Raw genomic sequence first — 20,902 nt, forward strand, 5'->3', positions numbered from 1 at the left:
TCTGGATATGAATTTTGGTAGTGATCTTGTTAATGTCAATGAAGCCCATGCCCATATTTTAAAATGGTTGTATCTATGAGTTACCACAATGTGCTCTAAAGCCAGACTTGCTAATCATGCCAACAGTTGCTTTGTAATTTAAATGTCAATTCAAATCAAATCACTATCACGTTTTACTGCCCACATACACTGATTTCAGCTGGGTGCATTCCAGAGCTCAAACATATACTCTGAATTTATATATATATATATATATATATATACACATTTATATATATGTGTATCTATCTATCTATCTATATAGACATTCATATATATATGAATCTGCTTTCTAATTTCACCTGATATTTTACCAGTCATGGAAAACTTCTGGCAAATTATGAGTCAGCATTCTCCTTCTGTATTATACTACAAAAAAATGGACCCAAGTCAGATATAAAAGCTTGTTCTCCAGGTTCTGCATTGCTATGGGCTATATATCACTTGCACACAAAATGAGCAGTCTGATGGCTGAAAGGAGCTGCAGTGTGCTCCAGCAAACACAATAGAAACAAATTTTCTTGTGGAAATTTTGAGGGGGTTGTAGTCCACAGAAGCTGCTGCCTCTCTGTAAAGGAACCCACTGCAAGCAGTTCTTCCCAGTTAGTTGGGCACTGCAGGGGACAGAGTGAAAAGCATGACCCAGTCTTTCCCAGCTTCTTTGTGCTAAAGAAAGAAAATCCTGCTTGGGCAGGACCAATTTAATAAACCATTTAATAAAGGGGTAGAAGAAAACTGAGGCCACTCGTGCCCCCCGGCTATAGTAATTCCTTATTCCCTGTAGAGGAAGGATGGGAGAATCTTACTTTGGGGAAAGGAACTCATCCAAGCCCAAGTTCTTAGACAGTGTGTCTGAAATTCAGAAGGATTTTCATGCCCAGTGTCCCATATTTCAGTGTTCTTGATTTCCCTGTGAACTCTCTGCACACCTGCAGATGTGACCAGGGATATTATTACTTTGGTTTTGCTTAGATCCTGATAGCATTGCCTGGTACCAGATAATTAATTTCACCTTGAAAGGAATCTAAAATCTAAAAAGGGGGAGAGCAAAGTCTGATCCCATACCCAAGCCCAGCAGGCTTTTGTGTTCATCAGAAACTACCTCTAAGTTGCTCAGGAGCTGTTGTGGGTGCTTTGGGAATGCACTGTGAGCATGTTTGGACTGGGAGGCATTCTAGGGTTCAATTGAAGTCTGAAAGAAAGGAAGAGGCATTACTGCTCCTCACTAAGCTAAGCAGTGTTAGGTGTTACACTCCAGTTTCCAGAGCCACATTTTCCTGGAGCAGAACTCTTAAACACTGGTTTTCCTCCTTTGCTGAAGATTCTGGATGTGCTGGATTAGAAAAGCTGAGCCTAGAGGGCCAGAAGATTCTCTTTTTCTATAGAAATTTCAGGCAGGGTTAAGCCAGGAACCAAAGGTGTAAGAGACAGGAAAGACACAGAACTACCCTTATTTTTTTTTTTTTTTTATTTTTAAAATTTTTTTTTTGAGGACAAAGGGGAAATTTATAAAGGCAGAAGTAAAAACCCTTGGAAATCTAGTCTTGCTGTAGAGCTTAGTATTTTCTTTTCTTTCTTCAGCTATTCTTAGGGGAAACTAACGTTTTTGTTTCTGTTTTTTTTTTTTTTTTTAACATACATTACTACAGTTACTGAAGAGCAATAAGTGGAAACTTAAGTGTCTTTAAGTAGATTGTTCTGGAAAACACAGTGCAGATGTGGGGAACTGTCAATCCAAGGATAGGTGATGCACAGCCACATGCATATATATATGCATACATATACAGGGTGGTAGAGATAATCGCCTTCATGAGGTTATCTCACATATTTCTTTCACTGTGTTGTAATTCACTTTTGGTTCAGGTCTTTATCCAATGTGCCCATTTCTAGAATTGAATGAATAGTACCACACTGAAGAAGGATGACTAAAGGCCCATACCTCGGGCAGGACTAGCTAAGCACAAAAAGAATCTTGTGTAAAAAAAAGGATTTTACCATTACCATTCTGTATTTCTCCATCACAACATGTGTCAGATGTTTCTTTTTTTCAGGAGCAGTCATTAGAACCATTTAATAAAGGGCCAGAAGAAAACTGAGGCCACTGGTGTTCCTCTGCTATAGTAATTCCTTATTCCCTGTAGAGGAAGGATGGGAGAATCATACTTTGGGGAAAGCAACTCATCCAGCTGGGGAGATAATTCATTCCAAGTTAATCCAGGCATACCACAGAAATACCTCTGTTGGCTGATTGTTCTGCATGGATGTCATTCTTGATTTGTGAATACCCAGCACCAGGGACTGGGAAACTGTCTCATATTGACACATGCATTCCTTTATTGGTTATTCATGACTAAGTGGTGCTATCTTATTCTGGCTAACAAAAATGCCTTATGCAAAATTAATAGAAGCAAAACCCAGAAGGATCTTTCTCCATTAAGAATCTGTCCCTCAACAGCAGTTGTCTGATAAATCCTAAAAAGACATGTTCCTGACTACTCAGGGTGCTTGCTAAGGAAAAGTGCTGGGTACCCACAAATATCAGCTATTAATAACCTTGGATTATTTATTTCTGAGTATGGAAGAAACAATACTCCAAGCAGTAGTTTTCAGAACATTTTTTTCCTCTGTCTGTATACAGTAAATCAGATCTTAGGGCATTACAATTAGCAGTTTTTTTAAGTTTTATGTGATTTACAAGAAACATTAAAGCACCTAGAATCCCAACAAGCTTTGACTTATATTAATAATATGGATGTTCAGTGCACCTTTGAGCAAAGCTGAGGGAAAGCAGTTGGGGTGAATCAGACTTTGTGTAATACTAAAACTGGCAGATTTCTAGGTCAAAGGGAATGGATTTCAAAAGCAGGGACCTTGTGTGGGGGTCATCTTGACAGCACCTCTCACTTCTGAAAATGAACTCAAAATGAAACAAGATATCTGCTCCAGCTCCAGGCAGCCCACTGATTATGAAGGGGCCCTAACGAGAGTAAACTCTGTGACTGATGCCTTCAAGTCTGCTTCTGTGACTGATTAAGACTTGTTCACAAATTAAAAAGCCCCAAACCCAGAGACTGAAAAAGCTCCTTAGAGAATGCTGAGGACAGGAACCAGATAGCTCTCTGGAGTGCAGGAGCCCTTGGTTCCTGTCCCAGTTTATATCAAAGGAAGGACACATACTTAGGTCCTTCACACCCTGAAGAGATGCCTGAAGTTCATAGCCTAAGAAGGTTCCTCCCAGTCTCCAAGCCTTATTTTACTAATAAAGTGGGTGAACTACATGATCAGGAATGGTATTCACAGATTAGTTCATCCATTAGTGGAAAAAGGCAAAGGGAGGGCTTCCCAGAGCACCTCTCTGAAGCTTTCACCTTCCCTTCACAGAGACCCCACAGTCACAACTACAAAATCTCCTGTGATTGCTGTGACTGGAATAAAACATCCATCTCTCCCTTCCCAAGCCCTGGCCCAGCACCAGGTGAACCAGGGGCAGCAGCCCACTGGTTGGCCTGGAGTCAGTGATGGGCAGCCATAAATTCTTGATATGTCTCATAAAAACTCACCAACAACACTGCCCCACTGAGTGACTGCTGAAGTCAGTCCTGGTAATCAGCACCAGCGTTTGCAGCAGCACATTTTGGGGGAACTGCCCCAGTTTTTAGTGCAGCTGAGTGAGCCATGTGTGCTAATGCTGCTCTCTCCTGGTTCCCAGATTATGGATTGCAGAGTAAATCCTGTTCAGTGACAGGGTGCTGAGCATCCCTGCTCCTGCAGCAGGTGCTCAGAGACAGCCCAGAACCCCTAATATTCTGTGATTCTGTGATTTCTAATACTGGCTTTGGGGAAAGTTTCCAAATGCACTGTGGGGAGCCATGGCCAGGGCTGATCCCCAGGCTGTGGGAGCTGCTTTCATCTGATTTTCTCCAGAGTCTGAGCTTCTTTTAGTTTGCTCCACCTGGTGCTATCCCACATACCTCATCCCTGCTGTTGCATGGCTTTCCTGTCCCCATTCCAGCAGCCCTGGTGTTTGGATCATTTTCTGCACCTTGTGTTTCCTCAGTGATGTCTTCAAGTGTACTGTAAAGAAGATCCAGAGATCTCTGACTGCTACCTCATAACACTTCTTTCTTTGTCATATATTTGGCATTTTCACACTCTTTGGTTTTGAACACCTCATATTTTGTGTCTCCTTCAAGCTAAGCTGGAAACCACCTAAAGCATCCAATACTGTCCCTAGTTTATAACATCCTCCAGTGGCAGAACAGACCAGCTCAAGCCTGCCCCAAGGTTTTCTTTTTACTTCAATGGAAAAAGTAAACACATCTGCATCATCTTCTGGGTACCTCGAGTCCAAATTTAAATATGAGTCCTACCTGATCTTACTCAACAGTGCAGTGGCTCATAAACATCAGTCAAAAACCAGTATTCTCAGAAGAAGGAAAGACTTATCCTTCAAAGGGAAAAAACAAACAAACAAAAACAAGCAAAAAAACCCCCAAACAAACCTACCTACTATCAGTAATGAGATATTGCTTTAGCAGAAGGGTTTCAGAAGAGTGCACAAAAGAGATGTGGAAATAGGGGCTTACTTTTCATGAAGGTGGAGAAGGTCAAGGGGAAAATTGCATGCTGCTTAACATTTAAAGGGAATGGAAATTAAAATAGTACAGTTTTAGCAACCATGACAGAACACACCAACCTCTCCTCTTAATGAATTATGTGTTGTATCTGTTTTTTCAGTGTATATGTAAGTATTCATGGACCACACCCAAAGTGATAAAAAAGGACCTCTAAACCAAATAGTTTCTTAATTAATTCCATTCACTGATGATATATTACTGGAAAAAAATGGTACACTCATAAATCTTTTAACTCATCACTTGAATAATCTCTCCTTATTAGGCAAGGTCAGAAGAAAGCAGCAGCCCCCTTGCTGAACCCTGAGGGACAAACTCAGAACTGCTGTGACTCTGAGGAAGAGTTGAATTCCCTAGGAGAGGCCTTTACATCTGGGTGTCTATGGGTGCAAATAAGGTGAATGAAGGCAAAAGCAACTCATCTTTCCCAGCAGCATGGTTGCACAACAATACATCTGAGATGTCTCATCCACAGCAAGAAAACTGCTTGCCATTTGATGCTGTCAGCATGTAGAGCATTAGAGGTAACTGTACTTACCAGTGCAGACCAAAAACCATAGGGAAGGCCAAGCCATAATAATTACTGCTTCAGAAACTGCTTTTAGGCCTATTTCAAAACACAGCTCTGATAGCATCTTCCTAAATGATATAAAACTCAGGCTGTTCTGATTTAAACTTCCATGATGGTGTTCTGCACCACAACTCCCATAATTGTTATCTCTAGAGGGTAATTTTCCAAGGTTCCAGGACTAGAGCTGTGCAAACGATTGATTTTTTTCAGCTCTTCACCTAACCTTAAAAATTGAGGTTGAAATGAGTTGCAGACTCTGTCAAACAGCAACTTTTCTCTTTTTCCCCCTCATTTATAAACCAGAGAAAATAATTGCAGAGTAAAACCCATTTCACGATTCAAATCTCGTAATGTTTTACTTTGGTTTTGGGATTTGAATTTTTTGAAAAATCTTTATCATCAAATTGTTATTATTCTCATCTCTCCACTTGCCCCCTGGGAATGAAACTGTGTACAAGTAGCCATGCCCCCCCTTATCCCTTTGTCCCTGTTGCATTTTCAGGGTAGAGAAATAATTTCATTTTCTCCCCTTCCCAAGTTACCTGTCCTTTTCAGGGTGGTCAGAAGCCCATCACACAAGGCTGGGTTTCACTCATTTGTATTAATCTAAGCCAGATCTCCTTGTTATGTCCTGTAACCATGTCTCTCCCAACCACTCTTTGGGACAAGGATGACTTCTCTGGGAGGAGGATGACTTTGGGAGGGGGAGCATGTGGATAGCACAGTCAGCAGCTGATGTCTTCATAACAGCCTTCATCTATGGAAGGGACAGTTTTGGGTCCACCTAGCTGAGAAAGATGTTTTCTGGTGAGCTTAAGTCCCTGGGCTGTCTTAGGAAGCAGGTTGAAACAGCATCTGAATGAGTCCACTATCAGAAAGCTGCTGGAGTTGGGGTGAGGCACCAGGAGACCAGAAAAGAGCATACGTGGGGCCTATTTTGAAAAAAATAGGGCAAAGAAATTGAAAAAGAAATACAAAGAAAACAAAAAACAACCTGCAAAACAACAGTTAGCTTAATTCAATTCCTGGAAAATCTCTGGAACAAAATGAACAAAATGATCTGGAACAAAAATGAAACCCTGAGCCACTAAGGAAACACTGAGTAACTGTCCGTGTAGATTAGTCAGGAGCAAACTGTTTGAAACCAGTGTATTGAATGAACTAAAAATACATTGGCAGAACATTTGGTGGACAACCTCTCTAGAAAAGAAAAATTGCTGATGCTTTGTTGTCAAAAAAGAAGAGATTCCTTGAAGACCTCCATGAAGCCTGAGATAACCTCAGCATTGTTTCTGTTGTGTTTATGTGCCTGTTATTTGGATGGTAGAGGAGAGAATACAGATATTAAGCCAGCCTATAACATGGGTTGTGAGAGACGATGACACGGGCTCAGACTCCAAAATAAACTTTACAAAGTGGAAAAGTTGTCTGTGGGAAAAAAAAAAAAAAAAAGGATGAAATTTAACAAGGATGAGTGCAAGATAAAATACAGGTAGAAATGTTTAAGCAAATACAGATGGGGGACAACTGAGTGGGTCAGTGGAGATGTGATCTTTTACATCATCTCCAGATGTGACATTTTGATGGTACTGAACCCATAGAAAAGTCACATAGATAGATGTGAGTATGCAGTGGGTGACCAGGAGGAGTTGATGTTCATCATCATGTTTCTATTGGAATCAAAATCTATAATTCCAACAGTAAGATGCTGACAGTTCAGCTGGATTGCAGATGGACCCAGGCAATGCTGCAAGTAGCAGACTGACAGAGGTAGAGGTTATTTCGATGCCTGCAGATTTCCACGGGGAAAGAAAAGTCACCACATTAATTTTACAGTTTTACAGATTTTTGCACTGTGCGCAATCAAAGCCAAGTGAAAAGGAAGCTTTTCAGCTGCCAGCATGAAGGGGTGTGTGTGCTGCTGTTATGTTCATTCCCTTTCCCTTGACTGTGAAAGAGTTCAGCCCATGGAGCAGTGACTCCATCCTCACTGGTGGCTGTCAGAGCTTGGAGGGTCAGGAGTGCCCCAGTCCCTCTGCAGCTGCAGGAAACTCCTGTCAGCAGGACAGAGGAGCAGGCAGTTGAATTTTTAACATCTCAAACCATTTGGGTTTAGCTACAGCTGTCTTAACATAGTATTACACAGCCCCCATGAGAGAAACACCCCTTGGCTGTGATGGCAAACAGCACTACGCCTTCCAAAATACAGCTCCACAAGCTGTTTTTTGGGTTTTTTTTTCCAACTTCACTCACCAGTAACCTTCAACTTGCAAAGCAAAAACTGTCCACCACCCTCAGGGGCTGCCTACATTGCCTAGAGGTGAAGCCAGATCTGTCAGCTGCTCTGAATTGCTCTCTGAAATTCTTGGTGTCCAGGGCTTGTGCAGCTTGGCCCTGTGCAGAAATGCTGCCTGAATACTTACCTGAGAAGTATATACTCAGCATGGGGAATCCTGCAATCAAAACTGATAACCTGAAACTCCTGAGAGCAACAATCTTCACTTACTGACAATGGACTTGCATGATAAAATACAGCAGCAGTAATGAAAAGTAAGGAATCCAAAGAAGGAGATAATATCTAGATAAAAGTGCTGGTGAGAAAGTAGCAAAGGGAGTTGTGCTGCATAATACATGTGGCAAGAGATTTCAACAGCATCCAGGCTTTTTAGGAAAAGGTGGCAAGTATTGAATAATGTGCAATAGGTCAATGAAATAGACAAGCCTCATAACACTTAGATATCTGGCAGACTTCCCTAAGTATTTTGAAGACTATCTCAGTATCTTTCCCCTTTCTCTGACCTCTTACTGTTTGTCGATGATCTCCACTCCAAGAGCCCATATAGGAAGCATAAATGTGTACACTGGGTGGTGGAAGAATTCACTCATCTTTTCTCATCCTTACTGAAAAGGTCAAGAAAAGTGACCTTTTGGGAACACTGGTAGCACAGCAAAGTTTCTTGGTGTTGCTGTAGAAAAAAATATGTAAAATATTTCTCAAGATTGAAAGTTGCTGTATAAATACAGTCCCAGGAAAAAGGGCAGCTAGAATTGCAGGCTCTTGTGCCTGGGACCTCTCTTTGTCAGGGCATGTTGGGAAATATAGAGGGTTTTCTGATGGTGCCTCAGCAGAAGTGACCCTCAGGATTTCACAGCATTTTAACACTTCATTCAATGACCACAGGTCTGGACAAAACACTTAGTGAATTAACACATAGCAAAGGAAGCCTGCAGATGGTAGTAAGTAGTGTTTGGAGAAGAACAGGTGTGTTGAAGCATTCTTTTCTTGGACAAATGTGTTCCAGATGCTGCATCTTTTGCATTTCTGTTAATTAAGAGAGCACCAATTTACAGTAGTGTTTGGTCTCACCCAGCAAAGCTCAGATGCTGTGCTACCTGTAGCTGAGCAAGGCAGAAAGAGCCACTGTTAAAAGCTTCTTCAGCTCTTGCATTCAGAGTCCTGATAAATCCAGTGCAAGCCTGGCAGCTGTGATGTCAGGTGGGAGCCTGGCCATGCTCCCACTAACACAGATCCTATGAGGAGAGGCTGAGGGAGCTGGGGCTGTTCAGCCTGGAGAAGAGGAGGCTCAGGGGAGACCTCATTGCTCTCTACAACTCCCTGAAAGGAGGTTGGAGCCAGGTGGGGGTTGGTCTCTTTTCCCAGGCAGCTCTCAGTAAGACAAGAGGGCATGGTCTTAAATTGTGCTGGGGGAAGTTCAGCTTGGATATTAGAAAGAATTTTTTCACGGAAAGGGTGATCAGACATTGGAATGGGCTGCCCAGGGAGGTAGTGGACTCTTCATCCCTGGAGACATTTAAAAAGAGACTGGATGTGGCACTCAGTGCCATGGTCTGGTAACTGCAGGGGTAGTGGATCAAGGGTTGGACCTGATGATCTCTGAGGTCCCTTCCAACCCAGCCAATTCTATGATTCTATGATTCTATGATTAAGGAGTAATTTTCAGCAGAATGTTTTGATACAACCTCACTTGCTGCAGCCTGGCACAGAGTTGTCTCTCTGGGCCTGCCCTTGGGGAGACAGTGCTCTTCCTCTTCCCCTTCATTTTCCTTGGGGAAGCTGCCTGTAGAAGGTGAGGACTTTTTCAACCTGACACACCTCTCTATGTTTAGTCTCTCATGTTTAAAGTTTCTCTGGCAGCTGCTGTCCTGGAGAGGGAGGCACCAGAGCATCCCTTGGAAAGGCAGCTCACACTGCAGGTACCATTTTAGTGCCAATGCAAAATGTTAGGCCCATGTTGTTGCTCTTCTGGAGCATTTGGTGGACTGATGACATCCACTCAATTAAAGAGGCAGCTTTTTGCAACTCAAACCTTTGCCATTCTTGGCTGTTAGGTGATTTTGCAGCAATGAAAATCAAAGTGAAGGTCAGGCTGTACCCCATGGCAAGGCTCTCACTTCAACAGAGATATGTCCTCTGCTGATGTCCTTATGCTTACTTACTTATGCTTATGTCCTCAGGGGAACATGATGAAGGGAATAAACACAGACATGTAAGGTGATGCATGCTCTTATTTGTAAGACAAATTTTTCCACATTGGGTATTCAAAAAAAATTGGCAATTACCCAGAATCACAGTAAATGAGATTAAATGCCCACTGACTGCAGAAATACGTTACTAGACCACTGACAAAAGGCAGCCCAGCCATGAAATAATGGAGCACACAAATAGCTAAGCACAAGGGGCAGAATGGTAGTTGCAGAGATTGTAACAGCATGATGACAGGGTGAGGTATGTGAAGTGGAGCAAATAAAGCTGGAGGATATGTTTGTGGGGCTATTATTTTTAATGCAATGCAAAAATACCCAATGACAAGGAAGGAAGTTCCACTTAGATGCAATAGGGGATGATTCAGACAGTAACAAAGGTCAGATGAGGAGAATATGGGAAAAGCTATTATGACAGATGCCTGTGTGATGACTTTTATCAAGTTCTTGGTTGGTTCTGAAAATAAAGCTGCACTTTTTCAAACTTCAGGGAGATCACCCTGCATAAAGACTGAATTAACACGATGAGGGATCCTCAGCTCTTCCAACAATACCCAATCTCCAGACCCAGGACTAAACATAATAAATAAACCTTTGCAATTGCCACATCGAGTACAATTTGAATTGTCATCCTTCAGTCTTCTCACTATTCCAGCAAATTAAAAGTCTCACAGTTTCTCCAGGAAGATTGCATTCCCATTCTGCTTGCTTGTCACGAGGCAAGAAGGCAGCCCTGCATGCCAAAGAGCAATCTAGTTCTATTAAATAAATGCATTTATAATTTTGTATTATCCTGGCTGTGCCAAGTGCCCCTATTCATGACTTCATACAGTGTCCTGAGTCTCTCATCTCAGTATCTCTTCTTTATAAAATTTTAATTCCCATCCTACGCGTTATTAAAGTCTCCCATGACACATAAATCTCGCATCTGTCCCTACAAGCACCAAAGAATTGTTTGACTTATTAGATGACTGTGACATACCAGATAACAACCTCAAATGCAGTCTTGTATAATTTGTTGAGGACATTCAGGTCAATACTGAGGAACAGCTCAAAACTTGCTGTAGCACATTTTTAAGGTTTTCGTGAGCCTGGCTCATATTGCTCAATTTCCAAGACATTATTTTAAATCATAAATTACTAGAGCCAGCAGAAATCAAATGTTCCTGGAGAGGAAGAATCCCATAAAAAAGAGAATGTGCTAGAAGTTGACTTATGTCTAAACTGTTTTCTTTTCAAATCTACCTGTGTTTTGTAATATGTATAATAGCACTATTGGTTTTGGGAGGTACACACATTTCTGCTTTAAAAAGCTTTCATTGCACCTTTGACCTGTGAAAAATTAGAGCTACAGTACAGTTGTGTTCAGGAAGACATTTTGTAGTTCTGAGTTTCTGGCTTTGCTTGCATCATGTTGCTTTCTTGATTTTTCTCCACTTGCCTCTACGGATGGTTTAATTCCTCTTGTTCTGTAAGATGTAAGACTCATAATGAGTGCTCCTGCTGAACTCCCCTTTCTCTAACTGGTCACATTGCTCTTGTTTACTGTCAGTGTACTAGAAAATGAGGGCTTACAATGATCTCAGAAATTTTTCTTCAGTGCTTTGCAGGCATGAAAAGACAGTGGAAACAGCAGAGACATCAATGTTATGGCCAAAGGGCTTCTTTCTACCTTTCTGACTTTCTGCTCCCAGCAATGACCTACTGAGAACCACCATGCTAGTTCCTAAGTAAGTCACAAAGTCAACAACAGGCAGCATAATATTCTGGTTTATATTGGATAAATAGGATGTGGAATAAGGGCAACTAACAAAAGTTAAAACAAACAAACAAGAAACAGATTGGCAAAACTAACAAACAGACAAACAAACAGAAACAACAGCCAAATAACCAAAAGAATAGACAACATCTGCACAAGGAAAAATATTACTACAGCTATTCAGTCAGAAAAGAAATGGTGGTAGAAAAGGAAACTTATGTCCTATCAGGGTCCCAGAACAAGCTCAAAGAAGTTCTTTCTGTTTTCTAAGACCTGTGAATACTGCCTGAGGGCAAAGAGAGATGCTGAGCTATGAGTCAGGCAGGATGATAAGATGTGAGGGACCTTTTTTGTGGCCTTCACTAAGTCTCTCATCACCTCTGCAAAAAGCACAAATAATAAAATCGAGCCTGCCATGAGCAGCAAGCATAGTGACACTGCTCAGACTGGGCTGTTTGGGAGGATTTTACCTCAGGTCCAGTGCACTCTCTTCAATTGCTCTGGCATGTTTGCAATCTGTTGAGACCCACGCCTTGGACAGCCTTTAACTCAATTCCTGGGTCACACGAGCTTAACCAGAGGGTCAAATCACAAAATACTAAAAGGTTTTCTGCACCATCATTGTGTATTTCCGGCACTAAAAGTTATCTGAAGGTGGGGATTTGGGGATTGTTGGCTTCTAGGCTGTTTGCTGAGAGGACCCTGCAGGTTGGTTCTCTGGATGTGAATTAATTGGAAGGATACGAACAACTATCATGCTCTGAAATCAAAGCAGTCAGATCCTCTTGTGCCTTACTGATAAAAGACAGCTGAAGGAAGACAGGGAAAGGTCAAGACAAAGAAAAGGGCAATCATTGTTTAGGTATTGAGCAAGTGTGTGTGGGCAGCGCTTGGGTTACTGTAGTTGGAGAAACTGAAGCAGCAAGGGGGCTAATCAGCCAAGCTCATTAACAGAGGAAAGCAGAGGAACAGAAAGTGTGCCTGCTGCTAGGAAAGACTTCAGAGACAAGAATCTGGAAAACATCATGGTGCTATGGCTGCCATTAGCTCCCTCCCTACCTGTCTGCAGCTGTGGGGGACGCATCTGGATCTCTAGGTTGAGAGCATCTGTTAAAGCCCTGGTCTTGGTTTCCTAAGACCCTGACCAGTGCAGTCCCTTTGGAGGAAGATGTGCTGGGTAGGGATTGTGCTGCAAAAGGCTGGGTTGTTCCTCTCTGCAGTGGCTGGAGAAGCTGGACCAAGGACACTGGGACTGAATGCAGAAGGAGCTGACTGAGCTACAGCACAGTGAGTCAGAGGTGAAAGGGCTGTCAGCAATGCTGGGCAGTGATCTCCCTGCCTGCTTCGATCAAGAGCAGCAATGGAACTAGAACCATAGGACCTGAAGACTGAAAAAAAAAGAGGCAAACATTATTTTGCTAAGTTTTCCTTCTCACCTGAGAGGTTGTTCTGGGAGGCAGTAAGAGGACTGCTAAAGCAGGTGGTGTTGGTCAATGAGAAGCTCAAAATGAGACAGCAATGTGAGCCTGTAGCCAGCAGGTCAGGAAGGTGATTCTCCCCCTCTGTCCCCCTCTGTCCCCCTCTGTCCCCCTCTCCCCCTATCTCCTCTCCTCTCCTCTCCTCTCCTCTCCTCTCCTCTCCTCTCCTCTCCTCTCCTCTCCTCTCCTCTCCTCTCCTCTCCTCTCCTCTCCTCTCCTCTCCTCTCCTCTCCTCTCCTCTCCTCTCCTCTCCTCTCCTCTCCTCTCCTCTCCTCTCCTCTTGTGAGACCCCACCTGGAGTACTGTGTCCCGTTCTGGAGCCCTCAACACAGGAGGGACATGGAGCTGTAGGAGTGAGTCCAGAGGAGGGCCATGAGGATAATCAAAGGGCTGGAGCACCTCTCCTGTGTAGACAGGCTGAGAGAGCTGGGGTTGTTCAGCCTGGAGAAGGCTCTGAGGAGACCTCATAGAGAGTCCTTCCAGTACATGAAAGGGGCCTGCAGGAAAGATGGTGGGAGGCTTATTATGAGGGGTAATGGTTTTAAGCTGGAAGAGGGTAGATTTGGATTAGGCAATAGGAAGAAATTCTTTCCTGTGAGGGTGATGAGACACTGGCACAGGTTGCCCAGGGAAGCTGTGGATGTCCCTTCCCTGGCAGTGTTCAAGGCCAGCTTGGATGGGGCTTGGAGCAACCTGATCTGGTAGGAGGTGTTCCTACCCATGGCAGGGGTGCTGGAACTAGATAATTTTTAAGGTCACTTCCAACCCAAACCGTTCTATGGTTCTGTGAGTGAAATCCAATGGAGAAAAGCAGGCTGAGGAGTTCAGAATGACTAGAGTGGGGTGCAGTGGGGTGCAGTGTGGCTGCAGTTTTGTGAAGGGAATTCCTGCTTGGTAAAGGGATTTCCTTCCTGCTTCTCTCCCTGTCTGTCTTCTGAGGTCCTCAACATCCTCATCTGCCAACACAACATCTCTCTGTCATTCTCCATGCTCTCTGCCTATGCTAGGGTGTGTGGTACAAAGGGCATGGGTCTGGGGTGAAAAATGTTGGCATGCCAGTCTGTGCAAATGGGACGAGATGGGAGGAAAGTATTTGAGGAAGAAAAAGTTGTGGTAAAAGAAAAAAACCCAACCCTACTACTACTAGAGAAAGGGGTGAGTATTAGAGAGAAAACAGCACAGGGAAGAGTGCGAGGAAGGGAAGATAATGAGAGAGCCTGAGGGATGGGAAATAGCTTGGAGGGGATTGAGTGGAAATTGAAATGTACAAAATGTACAGAAGCCAAGAAGGGAGGAAAAGAGAGGAAGAACAACGCTGCTACCTGAAAAACAGGTTTGAAAGAAAGCAGAGCAGGAGGAACATGAAACCCAGATAAAAAAAGCAATTACATAGGATGAAAGCTGAGGAATGAAATGAACACAGGCAGCTTTTCAGGTATTTGTTAGCTTCTGTTAAATACTCTGAAGTCCCCCAAAAAGGACTTCATGTGTGAGAAGAACAGTGTAACCACTGATCTTACTTATATTTTCCACATTCACCATCCATGGCATCACATTATGTCATGTTCACATGGCAACAGGTAACAAAATTATATAACTTTATATAGTTATATAGTTAAAAGGTTTTGGTTTTCATATTTTGCTAACATGACTTTTTAAAAGGTTTTATATTGCATATTTTGCTAACATGACTTTCTCCTTATAAGAGATTGTTTTACCCAATTGATAAAAGAAGTCTGGATGACTAATGCTGCAGAAATCAGTGATGAGGTGAGGCAAGATCAATCCCATCCACTGCATGAGGTTCAAGAAATGAGGCCTTATGTGTAGGGAACTAGGAAAGCAATAGGCAGCCATGGCAGAGCAGTGGGGCCTTTTCTTTTGCAAGGCACAGAATGCAGAGGAGGCACCATCAGTATCACAGCCTGCAAAGTCTGAGGGAGTGTGTACCCCTGGAAATTGCCTCAGCTTGCTTCAGGTTTGGGGTCACAAGTGCCAAAGGGTTTTCTGGAAAGCAGAAAGAATCTCTGTGGCACATACAAGGCTGATGGACTTGAACCTGTGGTTCCCAAAAAACTGTGAAAGAGTTTGTAACAGATATATTTCAATAACCAAAGCAAAATAACAGAGAAAAAATATTGCAAAAACAAGGATTTCTCTGCCAAACTTTACCTGAAAGGAAAAATTACCAAGAGCTGACCTGCAGAGGGAACCTTTTGTGTGGGTTAAGTCTGGAAAGGAAAGAAGGCAGTAGGAGTTTGGTGGGATGAAGGTATGTTTTCCATGGGTAATTCCAGTTGACAGCTCTGTAGAGGGGTCTTGATGAACAAATTTGTTCACACCTGGGGAAGGGCTTCAGTTTCCAGCTCAAGAATGGATCCTCAGGTAGTAGGGATCAGGGGCATTTATACTGGTGGAGAACTGAAGCCCCTACTTCTCTCAAGAACACAACAGGCAAATGCTGCTCCTTTTTCACTGAGCTCTTGCCTTTATTTCGTGTCTTTAATAAATGTCTCATCAAGCAGTTTATCCTCATATGGTGCAAGTGACACTTTGTGAGGTGTTTGGCAGTGCCTGTTAGATTAGAAAACATATCATCATTTGAATTATGATAAGAAGTGACAAGAAAATGGGCAAGATTTCATTTACATTGTTTTTAAAGGCAGAAAGCATTTTTTATTAAATTGGTGAGGATAACAACAGAAGAGGATGATCAGCCTGACTTGAAGTTCTGTGCAATATCTTATAAATAAGAAGACACCATTAGTTCATGTTCTAAACTACAGGAACTGATGACAAGCCTCATGAGGGAATCAATACAGATAGTGTTCTTATTAAAGTTTTGGGAATAAAATAATGATTCTTCAGTGAATAAGAAGGTGCATGGGGCATAGAAAAATGTGTCACAAAGAACACAGAAAAGCAGAAGTAGAAGACACTGTACTGGACTCAGAGAGTGAATAACCCTAATTAATTTATATTACTGGGTAATGGATGGTTGGATCAAAAATATCTTTCCTATTTCTTTTCCTTCTTTCAGGCCCCTCCCCTCAGCTGAAGGAACCAGAATATCAGTGGATGTGCTGCAAGACTATTTGGTCCCTTATGAGTGTGTGCAGAGAAGGAGGGGGACTCACTGAGAAGGGTCTTCCCTGAAGAAATATAGTTTCCTCCATCATCTTCTGAAGCTGCAGGTTGTGTACATTCCTTCTGTCCCCAACATACTGTCAGAAAGCTCTCTCTCTTCTCCAGCACAGCCTCCCAGTGCCAGTCCTTTCAGCCCAAATCTGACTTGGTTTCTAACAAACTGCTGAAACGGGAGCAATGTTTCAGCTGCAAAAGATAGAAAAGGTATTGTAGTCCAGCTGATTACTTTTATCTATAAAATAATAGTGCTAACACATGGGATAGGCTTTCAGTTAAAGATTTAATTAGAAATCCTTGACATTCATGAGCTTTTAGTGTATTGTAATTTTGGGTCTTTAAGAATTTATCATACATTAAGAGAACTATTTAGGTTTATATATGTGGGAAAAATAATACGGTTTTAATATTTGTCAAATGTCAATATTCCCTTGCATTTTTTCAGTTATGAGAAGTGGCATAATTATTTTGAGATCCTATGAAAATTAATTTAAAAATAACCAGGCTTGGACATGTTATCGACCGCTTGCAGTTTCTGTGAAATTTATTTGTTTGCTTGTTCACATTCATTTTTCAGCTACTGAATATCTGGAATGTAAATGTTAACACTTGTGTGGAAAATGCAAATTAATAGATGAAGGAAAATCAAGAGATTTTAGGATATAGGAGATGCTGAGCAGAAGGGTAGAATAAGGAAAGAGAATAAGACAAATTCAGACATTTCACTGTATGTTAGTCAGACACAAAAGGACTCAGTGTCCATTGAAGATATTGATTTCATTAGACATTGGTTCAGGTCTAGAAACACTTGATTGGATACTAAAGAAATTTGGATACTAAAGAAATTTAGAACAAAAGCTCATTAGAAGTCTTTGGCTTTCTCAAGAGCAGCCACACACCTGAAAGGTGAATTTGGGGTTCACTGGTCATATTTTTAAAGATCTGTCTTTGGGCCTGACAAAGATACAGCTCTTCTTTTCTTGGGTTAATGGATGTGCAGAGCTGACCTGAGAACAGCTGGGTTTCCCATTCCATATGCACATTCAAGATGTCAAAGATGCTCCTTTTCTGTTGTAGGAGGAAATTAACATCTTTCACAAGGTCTTCCCAAAAAGCAGAGAAAGATAGAGGACAGGTCATGCTACAAAGATAACAGCTTAATGGTTATGGAATCTCTGAGACTGTAGATAAAGGTAGCTGAAGTCTGCTGCACTTGCATGAGTAGCAAATGAAGGTGTACTTCACTTTTCAAACCCGCTGGTTTATTGGTTCTTCTCAGGAGGAAATAAATTTGTCCATTCTGCCCATCTCATTAGCTGTTCTGCTTGGCACAAAAAATAATTTTTAAAAGGCTGTCCTGGTTTGGGCCAGGATAAGGGTGATTTTCTGTCTTGTGCTTTTGCTTTCAGCTAAGTCTCCTTTAAGTAGTTGCACTTGCTGAAATTAACAGCAAGTTTCTCAGACAGTGTCTGCTTCTAGGACTGATAACACTCCATGTTTATAGTTACTGCTAGAGACTGGTGTGCAGAGCCAAGAACACTGCTCAGCTCTGAGGAAAACATAAAGAGGTCCCACCTGCATCCCTCCTTTGGGGAGGAACGGACAAGATAGATGCCAGAATTGACCAAACAGAGTATTCCATCCCATATACGTCATCCTCAGTATAAATTTGAGGGATCACGAGGGCCAAGCCAGATTTCCTGCTTCCAGCTTCCGGCTGCCTGCCCTTCCTGCCTTTCCTGCTTCCCTTCCTTCACCCGGCATCCTGGAAGGATCCCGTCCGTTTGCCTGCCTGTGCTCCTGATCCGTGCCAGCCCTTATCTGTGTGTTCCTGCCTCCAGTTCCCGACTGCTGCCGACTCCAGGAGTCCAGCCTGGACTTTCCCAGGGCTGCCCTGCAGCCTTGGTGGTGACGTGAGAGCTATTGGGGGAAAGGGGAGAGGAATGTGGTATCCCTTTTCTTGTATATTTGTATATATTTAGTAATTTTTCCTATTTATCATTACTGTTTCATTAAAGTTGTGTAGTTTAAGTCTCTCTCCCTTATTCTCTCTCCTTTCTTATCAGGGAGGAGAGAGAGATTAATAGAGAGCGTCTGTCACTCGGTTTAATTGCCGGGCCAGTGTTAAACCCTGACAAAGGCCAACAATCCTCCTCCTTTCCCATATTGCTCAGAGAGAAGGATTGCTTAGCAAGCTCTGTCATCCAGCAGCCAGTATCTTGCCCATCTTATGAGAAATACAGATTCATTTTTCTCCCTCATCTGATACTGAATTGGTTATAAAAACTGTTAAAGGCTTTTCACCAGGGACAGCACTGGGTTTTTCTTCTCAGATACAATTGAATGAAACGGAGTTAAGATTTTGTTGAAATGACATTTCCAAATCCTTATGCCCCTCAGTTCACTTTTCTCTCATGCAATTCACTTTCTTCTTCATCAGATGTAACCAAATAGTTGATATTTTGTCAGAATAACCCGAGGCAAAGGCATAGACCAAACTCAGTAAAACTACAGCACAGTAAAACTGAAATACTTTGTGTGCTTTGTATGTATGTTCTTGCTGTTTGTTTTCTTGCTTTGACATGAATGCAACAAACGTGCATGTTTAGTTTTAGAGCAAAAAAGTTTTAGTGCAAAGGGTAGGTTGCATGACATAAACCAGATTCAAAGACAGTTATAAATCTTGTTTGTTGCCTTCAGGAAAAAAAATGTCTCAAAATAAATCAGAATTTAAAATAATGTGGAGGGTTAAAATACTGTCATTTGTAAAAAAACTTGTAAATAAGAATTATTCTGATTTTTCCACCAGTTCTTTACCCTTCATTCCAGACTCACAGAGACCTTATTGCTCTCTTGAGAGGAACATCTTGAATTTTGGGGTTTGAAATATCCATGCCTTAAAATATCTTGGAGCATTTTTTCCTCCAGACTCACCAGAATTAGTACTAGACAGCTATTTTTATGCCACCAGATTTGCCAGGTCATTCTCCAGTTTCTCAGTCAGGCTGTCAGTATTCCCAGAACCCCCCTCACACCAACTGAATCTTTATAGGGAGGTCTGGGATACCCAAAGTCTCCTGTGCCCTTTTTGTAGACCATCACTGCCCTAGCATGAGCATTTAGGGTTTCTGTGCTGCAGAATAAGGGACCGTCCTGCAGTTTCTGCCAGGCAATGGAGACCTTTGACCATCTCTCCTTTGCAGAACATCATGTTTTATTTAGAAGTTGGTATTTTAAATGTTATATTTGAGAATTCAGTCTGATGAGCTTGAGCCAGTCTGAAACACTGACTGTGCAGAACTAATGAATTCATGGGACGTCACCACACAAGACACCCAAGAGATTCTTATCTAGGAATAAAATCCTTTTTGCCATCTTCACAGTTGCCAGTAGGCAGTGGGACACTGACCAGCCCTGACTGAGGAAAGAAAGGATGTCCTCTAATAGATGGGCTGCACTAGATAAGAACACAGTGGTGTTCAGCAGTGACAAGTGGTCCCCCACCTTAGTGGATCTGCCATAGTGTCCCCATGGACACAGGAGCCCATGGCCTCCAGAGCTGTCTGCACCCTCAGCCATGATGTGCCCAGCACTGCCAGGCTTTTCATGCATCATTTCCAGATTTTAGTTCTCCAAGCCTGGTAATGTCTCACCTTACTTTGGTGGTTTCATTTTTTTCCCAGACTGTTTCATAGAATCATAGAATGGTTTAGGGCGAAAGGGATATTCAAGATCATGTAGTTCCAGCTCCCCTGCTATGTGTGGGGACACCTCCTGCTAGACCAGGATGCTCAAAGTCCCACCCAACCTGGCCTTGGACACTTCAGGGATGGGGCAGCTGCAGCTTTCCTGGGCAACCTGTGCCACTGTCTCACCACCCTCAAATTAAAGAATTTCTTCCTAATATCCATCTAAATCTACCCTCTTCCACCTTTAAACCATTCACCCTTGCCCTAGCACTGCATGCCTCCTGGGAGTGGGATAGAGGGGAAACATCCCCTCCCTTGACCTCCTGGCCAAACTTTTGATGCAGCCCAAGACACATTTGGCTTTCAGGGCTCCAAGTGCACACTGCATGCTCATGTTGAGCTTCTCATCAGCCAATATGCCCAAGTCCTTCTCTTTAAGGCTTTTCTCAATCTATGGGGGCACGGTCTTAAGTTGTGCCAGGGGAGGTTTAGGTTGGATATTAGAAAGAATTTCTTTACTGAGAGGGTGATCAGACATTGGAATGGGCTGCCCAGGGAAGTGGTGGATTCTCCATCCCTGGAGATATTTAAAAAGAGACTGGATGTGGCACTCAGTGCCATGGGCTGGTAACTGCAGCAGTAGTGGATCAAGGGTTGGACTTGATGATCTCTGAGGTCCCTTCCAACCCAGCCAATTCTATGATTCTACGATTCTATGATTCTATTCTCCACCACCCTGTATCTGAACTTGGAATTGCCCCAAATTTAATCCCTGTCATTTTCTTTCCAAATATGCTTTCCTCAGCTGCTTATATCTTTTTCTGTTTTGCCCAGAAAATACAAAATCACATGGTGGGGGCAATTCTTCTTGTTATTTTGGGAGGCTGGTCATAGGTTACTAGCATTTACCACCTACTTGGCTGGTATGGGCTGTTTGCTGTAAAGAACAGATTGGGTTGCCATTAGAAATGGGTTTAACCATATAAAAATTCAGAGCAATCACCTAAAATTGTGTGGCTTGAGAGCTTCAGAGTGGGACTTCCCTGTGAAGAATGAATGAGTACATGAAAAGCAGATGGAAAAGC

The 20,902-nt window shown here is 42.5% G+C and overlaps 1 long non-coding RNA gene across 1 annotated transcript; it reads left to right on the forward strand.

Annotated features, from left to right (window-relative positions):
• Positions 1-11,361: 11,361 nt before the first annotated feature.
• LOC139791807 (uncharacterized) lies at positions 11,362-16,334 on the forward strand. Its single transcript, XR_011724026.1, has 2 exons — positions 11,362-11,477; positions 16,025-16,334. It is a non-coding gene; the product is annotated as an uncharacterized lncRNA (long non-coding RNA).
• The last annotated feature ends 4,568 nt before the right edge of the window (positions 16,335-20,902 follow it).

This window comes from Heliangelus exortis, chromosome 1, assembly GCF_036169615.1.
Source record: "Heliangelus exortis chromosome 1, bHelExo1.hap1, whole genome shotgun sequence".
Lineage (NCBI taxonomy): Eukaryota > Metazoa > Chordata > Aves > Apodiformes > Trochilidae > Heliangelus > Heliangelus exortis.